Raw genomic sequence first — 12,547 nt, 5'->3', positions numbered from 1 at the left:
TGTCTGAGAGACACCAGCCCCGGTGCCAGCAGGACCTTCCCAGGTGACGAGGTGGCCTTTCTTTGCACCTGACAGGGACCAGCATCCCCAGATGTCTGAGAGATAAGTAGAGGGCTGTGACCCACAGAGGGGATGAAGGCATGGTGCTGGTTTGGGAATGACTGGGAGGGGTTTTTGAGTCCAATTTGGAGGTGGGTGGTGTTCATGAAGTGGCCCCTTAGGCCCCATAAAAGCAAAGTCTCACTTTTGATCCCAGTGCTCAGGTGTGCAGGGCAGAGCAGTCCCGGGGTGTCTCGTGTCACTTGTCTGTTGTGCATTATGTGTTGTTTGTGTATCCCATATCTTTATCTTAGGGGGGCCTGTCAGAAACCTTGGCATCCTTGTTAGCATCTGTGATCTCTGCATTCCTTGGCCTGGCACCCGGGCCATAGAACTTTTGACTGGGGAGCTCAGACAGGCATCAGACTCTCTTCTCTCTTTGGAAGCATCCAGTCAGGTGTCTTGTCAGGTCTTGTTCTGAGCTGTCCGGACAGCTATGCCCCACCTGGATCCATTATGGTGGATTAGGACTTGTAAGAATGTGAGGGCAGGCAGAGGATTCTGACCATAGGATTCCTGGGCATCGATCTTTGCTGTTCTTGGAATAAATCCTTCAGTTAGCATTTTCTTCCTCCAGGGTTCTCTGAGCCTCATCAGCTGACTGTCAGTTTGAACTCAGTCATCTCCCTTTGCGTTCTCTCAGTCCTTGCAGCCATTTTCCTTGCCAAGAGATTTCTGTTCCTGTTGTGTCCCCGTTGTCTGTCCTGTCCTGTCTGTCCTGTGTCACGGGTGTCTGCACACATTTGTGCTGGGGCTGCTCTGCCCTGCCGCATAGCCTGGTGCGATAGGAGAAGTCCTGGGGACTTGGAATGTGTAATGTGGGGTGTAGTTGGACTCTAGATGGGATTTGTAGATGGACACATCATATCTGGAGCTCTTCAGTTATCATGCAACAGTTTGACTCTTGTCATAACTTTTTTTCCAGAATCAGATGGATTAAATCTGTGCCAGGGGGCCCCATCCCGGGTGAGGGGATTGCCCCGAGCAGGTGAGGCCCCATTTGTCTCTGCAGCAGAAGTGTGTATGGTGACTGTTACAGCTCTGTTCTTTGTCTTTCTTTTTAGGAAATAAATCTGGATTCCAGCAGCCAAGGTGGGCAGCGGAGAGAAGTGGTTGTTATTGCTTAGCTCTGAAGCACAACAATTTTTCAGCAGATTGATCATGTCACAAGAGGGATCTGCCCAGTGTCAAGGATGATGTTTGAGATTGAGGCTTCAGGTGATTGAGGATGGTGACTGGGAGAGGGAGGGTGATCAGGTATCCAGTTAGGAGTTCTTGGGAGGGGGTTTGCAGGCAGCAGGGTGAGAAAGGGTGTTTATTTGTTTATTTGAGGGGCCCCCCCCACACAAGGCTGTTCAGAAGCGTAGCAGAGGCATTCCCGTGTCTTGCAGCACACAAGGTCATCCACTGCACTCACAGCAATGCCATTTAACTTTGCCTTTCTCTAACCCAGGTGCCACTCTTAAGGAAGGCCACAGCCTTGGAATCAGGATGAAGCTGGAGCCTGAAGGAGCCAGGCACACTCAGGAAAGGGCAAGTAGCTGACTTGCAGGGATTTGGCCCACATAACTCTGGACTCACACTTTGGTTTTGATTTTCTTTATTGCAGCTGACCGAGAGGCTCACAGGCCATCACAGAGCCCTCCGAGGCAGACTCATTTCAGGTGCAGCGTGGATTCCCATCACCAATCATCCAAAAGATAAGTCGGGGGCCACGGCCTGGAGATGGGAGTGTATCAGGTTGGGAGTTCTTGTGCCAGAATTAAATATTGGCTGTGGGAAAAGCAATCTTCTCCAAGGGCCTCTTAGGACAGCTAAAGGGCGAGGCTCTACTTTTGATGGCAGATGTCAGGCGGGCAGTGCAGAACAGCTCTGGTCTGTCTGGTGTTGTCCGGTGTGCCGTGTTCCCTGGTGTGTCTTTGGGGTCCCTTTTCCCTTCTCCCCTCACCACAAGCATGATGTGTCGTGTTTCTTGTCCCCCCTGTTTGTCATGTTCTCTGTCACGGGTGTGTGCACACGTTTGTGCCGGAGCTGTTCTGCCCTGCCGCATGGCCTGCTGCAGTAGGATAAACCATAGGGAGTGGGAATTTGTAATGTGGTCTGTACTTGGGCTCTAGATGCTATTCCTAGATTGACATAAGGTGTTTGCAGCTTGTGAGTTACCCTGGTGGTGTTGGACATATGTTCTAACTTTCTTTCAGGTGCAGCTGCATTCCAGGTGTGGCAGAGGGTCAGGGTTAGGAGGTGCCGGGCCTCCTTAGGAGCGCGGTGAGTAGCAGAGTGGTGGGGTTGTGGCCGATGCGGTGCCAAGGTCAGGCCCTGATGTTTGGTTCTCTTTAATCTAGCTGTCTGAGGGACACCAGCCCGGTGCCAGCAGGACCTTCCCAGGTGACGAGGTGGCCTTTCTTTGCACCTGACAGGGACCAGCATCCCCAGATGTCTGAGAGATAAGTAGAGGGCTGTGACCCACAGAGGGGATGAAGGCTTGGTGCTGGTTTGGGAATTACTGGGAGGGGTTTTTGAGTCCAATTTGGAGGTGGGGGGTGTTCATGAAGTGGCCCCTTAGGCCCCATAAAAGCCACGTCTCACTTTTGATCGCAGTGCTGAGGTGTGCAGGGCAGAGCAGTCCCGGTGTGTCTCGTGTCACTTGTCTGTTGTGCATTATGTGTTGTTTGTGTATCCCATGTCTTTATCTTAGGGGGGCCTGTTAGAAACCTTGGCATCCTTGTTAGCATCTGTGATCTCTGCATTCCTTGGCCTGGCACCCGGGCCACAGAACTTTTGACTTGGGAGCTCAGACAGGCATCCGACTCTCTTCTCTCTTTGGAAGCATCCAGTCAGGTGTCTTGTCAGGTCTGGTTCTGAGCTGTCCGGACAGCTATGCCCCACCTGGATCCATTATGGTGGATTAGGACTTGTAATATTACGAGGTTAGGTAGAGGGCTTTGACTGTAGGATTCCTAGGCATCCATCTTTGATTTATTCCAATAACTGCATTCAATTAGCATCTTCTTCCTCCAGGGTTCTCTGAGCCTCATCAGCTCACCATCGGTCTCAGCTCGGTCATCTCCTTTTGCATTCTCTCAGTCCTTGCCGCCATTTTCCTTGCCAAGAGATTTCTGTTCCTGTTGTGTCCCCGTTGTCTGTCCTGTCCTGTCTGTCCTGTGTCACGGGTGTCAGCACACATTTGGGACGGGGCTGCTCTGCCCTGCCGCACAGCCTGGTGCGATAGGAGAAGTCCTGGGGACTTGGAATTTGTAATGTGGGGTGTAGTTGGACTCTAGATGGGATTTGTAGATGGACACAGGATATCTGGAGCTCTTCAGTTATCCTGCAACAGTTTGACTCTTGTCATAACTTTTTTTCCAGAATCAGATGGATTAAATCTGTGCCAGGGGGCCCCATCCCGGGTGAGGGGATTGCCCCGAGCAGGTGAGGCCCCATTTGTCTCTGCAGCAGAAGTGTGTATGGTGACTGTGTTACAGCTCTGTTCTTTGTCTTTCTTTTTAGGAGGTCAATCTGGATGCCAGCAGTCAAGGTGGGCAGCGGGGAGGAGTGGTTGTTATTGCTCAGCTCTGAAGCACAACCATTTTTCAGCAGATTGATCGTGTCACAAGAGGGATCTGCCCAGTGTCAAGGATGATGTTTGAGATTGAGGCTTCAGGTGATTGAGGATTGTGACTGGGAGAGGGAGGGTGTACAGGTATCCAGTAAGGAGTTCTTGGGAGGGGGTTTGCAGGCAGCAGGGTGAGAAAGGGTGTTTGTTTGTTTATTTGAGGCCCCCCCCCCCCCCCACAAGGCTGTTCAGAAGCCTAGCAGAGGCATTCCCATGTCTTGCAGCACACAAGGTCCTCCACTGCACTCACAGCAATGCCATTTAACTTTGCCTTTCTCTAACCCAGGTGCCACTCCTAAGGAAGGCCACAGCCTTGGAATCAGGATGAAGCTGGAGCCTGAAGGAGCCAGGCACACTCAGGTGAGGGCAAGTAGCTGCCTTGCAGGGATTTGGCCCACATAACTGTGGACTCACACTTTGGTTTTGGTTTTCTTTATTGTAGCTGACCGAGAGGCTCACAGGCCATCACAGAGCCCTCCGAGGCAGACTCATTTCAGGTGCAACGTGGATCCACATCACCGATCATCCAAAAGATAAGTTTGGGGCCACGGCCTGGAGATGGTGGAGTAGCAGGTTGGGAATCCCTGGGACAGATTTAAAAATGAGCAGAGGAGAAAGCAATCTTCTCCAAGGGCCTCTTAGGACAGGTAAAGGGAGAGGCTCTACTTTTGATGGCAGATGTCAGGCGGGCAGTGCAGAACAGCTCTGGTCTGTCTGGTGTTGTCTCATGTGCCCTGTTACCTGGTGTGTCTTTGGGGTCCCTTTTCCCTTCTCCCCTCGATGCCCTCACCACAAGCATGATGTGTCGTGTTTCTTGTCCCCCTGTTTGTCATGTTCTCTGTCACGGGTGTGTGCACACGTTTGTGCCGGAGCCGTTCTGCCCTGCCGCATGGCCTGCTGCAGTAGGACAAACCATAGGGAGTTGAAATTTGTAATGTGGGCTGTACTTGGGCTCTAGCTGCTCTTCCTAGATTGACATAAGGTGTTTGCAGCTTGTGAGTTACCCTGGTGGTGTCTGACATATGTTCTAACTTTCTTTCAGGTGCAGATGCATTCTACGTGTGGCAGAGGGTCAGGGTTAGGAGGTGCCGGGCCTTTTTAGGAGCGCGGTGAGTAGCAGAGTGGTGGGGTTGTGGCCGATGCGGTGCCAAGGTCAGGCCCTGATGTTTGGTTCTCTTTAATCTAGCTGTCTGAGAGACACCAGCCCCAGTGCCAGCAGGACCTTCCCAGCTGACGAGGTGGCCTTTCTTTGCACCTGACAGGGACCAGCATCCCCAGATGTCTGAGAGATAAGTAGAGGGCTGTGACCCACAGAGGGGATGAAGGCTTGGTGCTGGTTTGGGAATTACTGGCAGGGGTTTTTGAGTCCAGTTTTGGGGGGGGGGGGGGGTAGTGTGTTCATGAAGTGGCCCCTTAGGCCCCATAATAGCCACGTCTCACTTTTGATCCCAGTGCTGAGGTGTGCAGGGCAGAGCAGTCCCGGTGTGTCTCGTGTCACTTGTCTGTTGTGCATTATGTGTTGTTTGTGTATGCCATGTCTTTTACCTTAGGGGGGCCTGTCAGAAACCCTGGCATCCTTGTTAGCATCTGTGATCTCTGCATTCCTTGGCCTGGCACCCGGGCCACAGAACTTTTGACTTGGGAGCTCAGACAGGCATCAGACTCTCTTCTCTCTTTGGAAGCATCCAGTCAGGTGTCTTGTCAGGTCTTGTTCTGAGCTGTAGGGACAGCTATGCCCCACCTGGATCCATTATGGTGGATTAGGACTTGTAAAAAATGTGAGGGCAGGCAGAGGATTCTGACCATAGGATTCCTAGGCATCGATCTTTGCAGTTATTGGAATAAATCCTTCAGTTAGCATCTTCTTCCTCCAGGGTTCTCTGAGCCTCATCAGCTCACCATCGGTCTCAGCTCGGTCATCTCCTTTTGCATTCTCTCAGTCCTTGCAGCCATTTTCCTTGCCAAGAGATTTCTGTTCCTGTTGTGTCCCCGTTGTCTGTCCTGTCCTGTCTGTCCTGTGTCACGGGTGTCAGCACACATTTGGGACGGGGCTGCTCTGCCCTGCCGCACAGCCTGGTGCGATAGGAGAAGTCCTGGGGACTTGGAATTTGTAATGTGGGGTGTAGTTGGACTCTAGATGGGATTTGTAGATGGACACAGGATATCTGGAGCTCTTCAGTTATCATGCAACAGTTTGACTCTTGTCCTAACTTTCTTTTCAGATACAGATGGATTAAATCTGTGCCAGGGGGCCCCATCCCGGGTGAGGGGATTGCCCCGAGCAGGTGAGGCCCCATTTGTCTCTGCAGCAGAAGTGTGTATGGTGACTGTGTTACAGCTCTGTTCTTTGTCTTTCTTTTTAGGAGGTCAATCTGGATGCCAGCAGTCAAGGTGAGCAGCGGGGAGGAGTGGTTGTTATTGCTCAGCTCTCAAGCACAACCATTTTTCAGCAGATTCATCGTGTCACAAGAGGGATCTGCCCAGTGTCAAGGATGATGTTTGAGATTGAGGCTTCAGGTGAGTTGAGGATGGTGACTGGGAGAGGGAGGGTGTTCAGGTATCCATTTTGGAGTTCTTGGGAGGGGGTTTGCAGGCAGCAGGGTGAGAAAGGGTGTTTATTTGTGTACTTGAGGCCCCCCCCCCCACAAGGCTGTTCAGAAGCCTAGAAGAGGCTTTGACATGTCTTAGAGCACACAAGGTCATCCACTGCACTCACAGGAATGCCATTTAACTTTGCCTTTCTCTAACCCAGGTGCCACTCCTATGGAAGGCCACATCCTTGGAATCAGGATGAAGCTGGAGCCTGAGGGAGCCAGGCACGCTCAGGAAAGGGCAAGTAGCTGACTTGCTGGGATTTGGCCCACATAACTCTGGACTCATACTTTGGTTTTGGTTTTCTTTATTGCAGCTGACCGAGAGGCTCACAGGCCATCCCAGAGCCCTCCGAGGCAGACTCATTTCAGGTGCAGCGTGGATTCCCATCACCAATCATCCAAAAGATAAGTCGGGTGCCACGGCCGGGAGATGGGAGTGTATCAGGTTGGGAGTTCTTGGGGCAGAGTTAAAAACCAGCAGAGGGAAAAGCAATCTTCTCCAAGGGCCTCTTAGGACAGCTAAAGGGCGAGGCTCTACTTTTGATGGCAGCTTTCAGGCGGGCAGTGCAGAACAGCTCCGGTCTGTGTCCTGTTGTCTGGTGTGCTGTGTTCCCTAGTGTGTCTTTGGGGTCCCTTTTCCCCTCTTCCCTCGATGCCCTCACCACAAGCATGATGTGTCGTGTTTGGTGTCCCCCTGTTTGTCACGTTCTGTGTCACGGGTGTCTGCAGGTATTTGTGCCGGAGCTGTTCTGCCCTGCCGCATGGCGTGCTGCAATGGGACAAGCCTGGGGAGTTGAAATTTGAATGTGGGCTCTACTTGGGCACTAGGTGCTATTCCTAGGTTTACATAAGGTGTTTCCAGCTTGAAAGTTAAAGTTATTGTGGAGGTGTGTGACATATGTTCTAACTTTCTTTCAGGTGTGGATGCATTGCATCCATGGCAGAGGGTCAGGGTTAGGAGGTGCTGGGCATTCCTAGGAGCATGGTGAGTAGCAGACTGGTGGGGTTTTGGCCGATGCGGTGCCAAGGTCAGGCCCTGATGTTTGGTTCTCTTTAATCTAGCTGTCTGAGAGACACCAGCCCGGTGGCAGCAGGACCTTCCCAGCTGACGAGGTGGCCTTTCTTTGCACCTGACACAGGCATCCCCTGATGTCTGAGAGATAAGCAGAGGGCTGCAACCCTCAGAGGGGATGAACGTGGGGTGCTTTGTCAGGACTCCCTGAGGTGGGGGTCTGAGTTGGCTCTGGCAATGAGGTTAGCCAAGATGTTGCCCCTTAGGCCCCATAAAAGCAAAGTCTCCCTTTTGGTCACAGTGCTGAGGTGCGCAGCAGGGCAGAGCAGTCCTGGTGTGTCTTGTGTCACTTGTGTATTGTGTGTTTTCCTGGATATCTCATGTCTCTTATCTTAGCCCTGTGAGGGGCCTCTCAGAAACCTTTCCTAGCATCCGTGATCTCAGCGTTCCTCGCCCTGGCACCCATGCCATAGATCTTTTGACTGGGGAGCTCACACAGGCATCAGAAATGCATCTCGCTTTAGAAGCGTCCAGTCAAATGTCTTGTCATGTCTTGTTCTGAGCTGTACGGACAGCCATGCTGCGCAATGATCCATTATAGCAGAGTAGGACTTGTAAGGATGTGAGGTTAGGGAGAGGATTCTGACTGTAGGATTCTCGGGCATCCATCTTTGCAGTTTTTGGAATAAATCATTCTGTTTGCATCTTCTTCCTCCAGGGTTCTCTGAGCCTCATCAGCTCGCCATCAGTTTCAACTCTTCTTCTTTTGCATTCTCTCAGTCCTTGCAGCCATTTTCCTTGATAAGAGATTTCCGTTCCTGTTGTGTCCCCAGTGTTTGTCACGTCTTGTCTGTCCTGTGTCACGGGTGTCTGCACACATTTGTGCTGGAGCTGCTGTTCTGCCCTGCTGCATATCCTGGTGCAATATGAGAAGTCTCAGGGACTTGGAATTTGTAATGTGTAGTTGGATTCTAGATGGGATTTGTAGATGGACACAGGATACGTGGAGCCCATAAGTTATCCTGCAGCCCTTTCACTTTCATCCTAACTTTCTTTTAGTTGCAGAAGGATAAATCCAGGGCAGAGCCCCCCATTCTGGGTGAGGGGATTCCCCTGTGAAGGTCAGTCACTGTTTGTCTCTACAGAGGAAGCATAAATTGTGGCTGCTGCAGCTCTGCTCTTTGTCTTTATTTTTAGGAAGTCAAGGCAGAGAGCAGCTGTCAAGGCTGAGTGGGCAAGGTGAGCATTGAGTAGGGTACCGAAACAGTTGTTATTGCTGAGGTCTGAGTTTCTGGTGCAGCTCTAGGTATGTATTATTCCTCTTTTTATTTTAGATGGACTGCTTGCCATCTATCCTAGCCCAGCATGCCCATGCCAGGTGGGTTCAAGCTTAAGGTATCAGTACGGCATACTTGTCAGGGTTGGGAGGTTGTGTTTTCACAGTATCTCAGCATGCTTTTCTGCTTTGTTTCGTTGCAGGTGCTGTCGCTGCCCTAGGCATGCCGGGGAAGAGAGGAGGGCAGGTGACTCGGAGTTTAGATGGGCTGATTCCTAGGTGAGTGTTATGCAGCAGCATGCTAAGTGTGTACATTTTCTTTTTGCAGGTATCTTCCGGGCGGCCTCTGGAGTCAAATCAAGACTTGAGGTGAGCTGGGGCAGGGGTGCGAAGGAGTCCCGGGGATTACTGTTTTTGAGGGCAATAGTCACCTTTTCTGTTTTGCCTTAGGTACCCTGGGCAGGCTTGTAGCCACAGCTTGGAAGCGGCAGCACCGAAGCGCACACATTGAGAACGTCTCAACGTCCACGTCCGACCGAGGATGGATTTTGTCTGCTTGTCTTCCAAAAGCTAAGTGTCGGGGCCAGTGGTTGGGAGAAGGGGAAAAGCCTTTACTATCACAGGAGGCAATCTGATGTCAGCTTAGCGGAGAGGTCTGTAGTGGGACAGGCTCCCTGGAAGTAAAGGGAGAGGGTTTCTCCTCAGCCTCACCAGAGCCTTTGCCAGGCAGGGCAGTTCCTACCCATCTCCACATTCTCGTGAACTTTGCGTCATCTGCCTTCCTCGACTTGAAGTTGTCACGGCTCTTTCCCCCGTGGAGCTTGCCTTCAGGTCCGGAGCTGTAGCCGCAGTCACCTGGCAGTCCGCTTCCTTCTCTAGGCTTGCTGAGCCTCTCGAGCATCCTCCTAACTGCTTTGGCCCTAACTTCCTTTAATGAGTTGCATTTAATCATCACGTGCTGTTGTCATAGGGCTTCCTTTCCCTTGGCCTCATTGGCCTCTGGCTCGTCTTGTGCTAGGACTCTCGGGTCCCTAAAGGGAAAGTGCCAAGCAGTTGCAACTTGTCTCTGTGTTATGTCATCTGTGTCTATGTTATGGTGTGTGTGTCCATTGTCTTCCACGGCATAGGCCTTTGTTACATCTCAATGCTTTATCGGCTCTCTTCTGTGCCATGTTCTACTCACATTCCTTGCCGGATATCCCTTATTCCAGCATCTTTACATTTTTACTCTTTGAGACAGGAATGTCTCACAGGGACAAGATGTTCTCATCCAATCTTCCTTCTCACTATCAGCTTTGGTAGTGCTTTTTTTTCCATTTTCTTGGACTTCTAGAGGGAGCATCTTACACCCTCCTCACGTGACTGCAGTAGTTCTATAGGTTCCATCTTCTCAAAGGGTACAGGGCTCAATAAGTAATCTTCGAGAGAGTTTTCTTAAGTCGTGGTTTATATTGTATGTTCCTATGTTGGCTTATATTGTATGTACTTACATACAGTATAAGTACGTACAGTATAAGCCAGCATAGGTACATGCAATGTAAGTGCATCGCCTTATATTGTCTGTACTTACACTGCATGTAAGCATGTCGCCTTATATTGTGTGTACTTACACTCTGTGTACACTTGCACTGTATGCGTCAGCTTATATTGTGTGTAGACTGTACCACTTATGATCGGAGCTGCCCTGCCCTATAGTCACAGTTAGGTAGAACAGTTATAACAACTTTACTGTTCATCTGTCTTTTGTGGGATTTTGGGTAGAAAATTCATCAGTCCAGAGTGGGGACAAGTCCTAGCTGTCAGATAGCCACTTGTTGACCCTTCCTGTTGTCTCACAGGTCGCCGAGGCTGCTGATTTCCCCAGGATCTGCCATTTAGCTCAAGGAGCGGCAGCCAGAAGATGTGTCAAAGCACCTTCTTCAGCATCTCAGGGAAGGGCCACAGTGAGCGTGTAAGAAGGAGTGTGTGTGAGAGCACGTGGCTGTGTCTGTCTGCTCGTCTCTGCGTGTGTGAGCGCATGCTGACTGGATTTAACCTTGTGTATATGACTTTTGCTTTTCAGGTTTTGCAACTCATTGTTAAATTGAGAATAAAAAATCCCCAGCTGTCTTCCACCCTGGCTGTTTTTTTTTTTTTGGTCCCGGCCAAGTAAAAACCCAGAAAAATACTCCAAGATAGGCTAGAAAAGGCCCAAAAAACCCAGTAAAAAAACCCAAGATGGGCAAGAAAAACCCAGAAAAAAGCAGAAAAAACCCCAAAATGGGCAACAAAGAAACCCCACAAAAATCCAGGAAGAAAACTGCAAGATGGGGAAGAAAAAAATCAAGAAAAAACCCAGAACAATCCCAGGGAAAAAATCTCAAGAGGGGCAAGAGCAAACCCGGGAAAAAAAGCTAAAAACCCCAAGATGGGCAAGAAAAAACCAGGAAAAAAAACCAAGATGGGCAAGAAAAGCCCAGAAAAAACCCAGAAAAAAAAAAAAAAACCAGGAAAAAGAAACCGGAAGAACCCCCAAGGTGGACAAGGAAAACCCACAAAAAACCAAGGAAAAAAACCAACCATGGGCGAGAATACCCAGAAAAAAACCCCAAGATGGGCAGGAAAAAACGCAGAAAACACCCACAGAAAACCAGGAAAAAAACCTCAAGATGGGTAAGAAGAATCCCAAAAAACCCCCACAAGATGGACCAGAAAAAACGCAGGAAAAACCAGGAAAAACGAGGAAAAATAAACCAGGAAAAAAAAACGGAAAAAAAATCCCAAGATGGGCAAGGAAAAACCCAGAAAAAAACCAAGAACAAAAACCCCAGACTGGCAGGAAAAAAACGCAAAAAAAAAAAAACCAAGACGGGCAAGGAGAAGATCCTCAAAAAACCCAGAAAAATCACAGAAAATCCCCCCAAGATGGGCAAGAAAAAAAGCAAGATGGACCAGAAAAAAACCTGAAAAAACCAAGAAAAAAAAAAAAAAAAGGAAAAAAAAAAAAGGGAAAAAAACCACCAAGATGGGCAAGAAAAAACCCAGAAAAAAGCCCAGAAAAAAAATTCAAGATAGGCAAGAATAAACCTGGAAAAAACCCCGCAAGACTGGCAAAAAAAACCCAGGAAAAACTCCAAACTGGGCAAGAAAAAAAACTGTCGTAAAAGGTGCCGTAAAGCGCGACTGTCGTAAAAGGTGCCGTAAAGCGCGACTGTCGTAAAAGGTGCCGTAAAGCGCGACTGTCGTAAAGACTGCCGTAAAGCGCGACTGTCGTAAAAGGTGCCGTAAAGCGCGACTGTCGTAAAGACTGCCGTAAAGCGCGACTGTCGTAAAAGGTGCCGTAAAGCGCGACTGTCGTAAAGACTGCCGTAAAGCGCGACTGTCGTAAAGACTGCCGTAAAGCGCGACTGTCGTAAAAGGTGCCGTAAAGCGCGACTGTCGTAAAAGGTGCCGTAAAGCGCGACTGTCGTAAAAGGTGCCGTAAAGCGCGACTGTCGTAAAGACTGCCGTAAAGCGCGACTGTCGTAAAAGGTGTCGTAAAGCGCGACTGTCGTAAAAGGTGTCGTAAAGCGCGACTGTCGTAAAGACTGCCGTAAAGCGCGACTGTCGTAAAAGGTGCCGTAAAGCGTTACTGTGCCAATTGTTCCGAAGAGCCGAACTTAAATGAGTTTAGACCAAGAGCCGAACCAAGCTGAACCAAGCCGAGTTTCATTAAACAGAACTGAACGTCGCCGCACCACTGTGCCTGCAGTGTGCCTGTGCAGACGGCAGGGGGCGCTGTATAAAGTAAGTATGAAATATCAACTATCTATAAGAAGGAATAAACGCTCTATGTCACGTGCAGCAGTAGAAAATTTCAGGTTCCCAGGAAAGAAATAGTTTTCTTTAAATCATTTTCATTTTGGAGTTTTTTTAATCCCAGATAGCCTGAAAGTTTCTACTGCTGCTTTTTTATTCTAAAGCTAGAAATG

The 12,547-nt window shown here is 49.8% G+C and overlaps 1 long non-coding RNA gene across 2 annotated transcripts; it reads left to right on the top strand.

The window, feature by feature from the left end:
* The first annotated feature begins 8,473 nt into the window (after nucleotides 1–8,473).
* Nucleotides 8,474–10,993, top strand: LOC134430591 (uncharacterized). Of its 2 annotated transcripts, XR_010030854.1 has the most exons (6): nucleotides 8,474–8,560; nucleotides 8,656–8,699; nucleotides 8,801–8,844; nucleotides 8,926–8,966; nucleotides 9,048–10,548; nucleotides 10,660–10,993. It is a non-coding gene; the product is annotated as an uncharacterized LOC134430591 (long non-coding RNA). The 2 variants fall into 2 exon arrangements; XR_010030853.1 differs by lacking the exon at nucleotides 10,660–10,993 and having other exon boundaries at nucleotides 9,048–10,637.
* Nucleotides 10,994–12,547: the final 1,554 nt, after the last annotated feature.

Source organism: Melospiza melodia, chromosome 29, assembly GCF_035770615.1.
Source record: "Melospiza melodia melodia isolate bMelMel2 chromosome 29, bMelMel2.pri, whole genome shotgun sequence".
NCBI lineage: Eukaryota > Metazoa > Chordata > Aves > Passeriformes > Passerellidae > Melospiza > Melospiza melodia.
The sequence above is the reverse complement of the archived record's forward strand: the minus strand, read 5'-3'. Positions and strand labels throughout refer to the sequence as shown.